This window comes from Rutidosis leptorrhynchoides, chromosome 6, assembly GCF_046630445.1.
Source record: "Rutidosis leptorrhynchoides isolate AG116_Rl617_1_P2 chromosome 6, CSIRO_AGI_Rlap_v1, whole genome shotgun sequence".
Classification (NCBI taxonomy): Eukaryota; Viridiplantae; Streptophyta; class Magnoliopsida; order Asterales; family Asteraceae; genus Rutidosis; species Rutidosis leptorrhynchoides.
Window position 1 is genome coordinate 180,797,889 of NC_092338.1, and position 1,068 is coordinate 180,798,956.

Genomic DNA, 1,068 nt, shown 5'->3' on the forward strand with positions numbered 1-1,068 from the left:
AAATGCTTGAGCATTTTGTTCATTGGTTTGTTTCTGAGATGTAAAAAATTGCTTTTGAGATTCAACTAGCTTCGACATCATATCTTTTAAATTTGGCTTTTTATCATCGGTTTGTGGTGGTTTGTTTTGAAAAATAGGTCTTTGCTGATTGTAAGTATTATTGGATACTTGTTGGTTGCTAGGACCTTGTTGGTTGTTATATGGAACATTTCGATTATAATTCTGATTTTGATTGTAGATTGGTCTTGGCGGTTGATAATTATTCTGATAATTATTTCCAGGCCTATGGTTTATGTATGAAACATTCTCTCTTTGTTCCATTGTTAGTTCAATACTGAGACAATCTTTTGTCAAATGTGGTCCTCCACACTGCTCACAACTAATTCTTATTGAATGGATATCCTTAGTCATCTTTTCTATTCGTCTCTCGACAGCATCTATCTTTGCAGAAATGGAATCTAAGTCATGGCTAGAATCGACTCTAGCTGCTTTAGATGATCTAACGATATCTTTTTGTTGGTGCCACTCATGTGAGTGGGAAGCAGTGTTATCAATAATTTTGTAAGCGTCGGTTGCGGTTTTCTTCATAATGGAACCACCAGCTGCTATATCGATGTCTTTCCTTGTAGTGATGTCGCATCCTTGGTAGAATATTTGTACTATTTGACAAGTGTCTAAACCATGTTGCGGACATCCTCTCAATAACTTTCCAAATCTTGTCCATGCTTCATATAAAGTTTCATTTGGCTTTTGTGTGAATGTAACAATTTCTCCTTGAAGTCTTACGGCTTTAGATGCTGGAAAGAATTGTTTAAGAAATTTTTCAACTAAAACGTCCCATGTATCAATCGCCCCTTCAGGTAACGATTCTAACCAATCTTTGGCTTCTCCCTTTAAAGTCCAGGGAAATAACATGAGATATATCTGTTCATCCTCCACTTCTCGGATTTTAAATAGAGTACAGATCCTATTAAAGGTACGAAGATGTTCATTTGGATCTTCCTTCGGCGCACCACTAAATTGGCATTGATTAGTTACCATGTGTAGGATTTGTCCTTTGATTTTATA

At 36.0% G+C, this 1,068-nt stretch overlaps 1 non-coding gene across 1 annotated transcript; it reads left to right on the plus strand.

The window, feature by feature from the left end:
• The first annotated feature begins 676 nt into the window (after positions 1-676).
• LOC139856653 (small nucleolar RNA R71) lies at positions 677-783 on the plus strand. The gene has a single exon (XR_011762120.1). It is a non-coding gene; the product is annotated as a small nucleolar RNA R71 (small nucleolar RNA).
• The last annotated feature ends 285 nt before the right edge of the window (positions 784-1,068 follow it).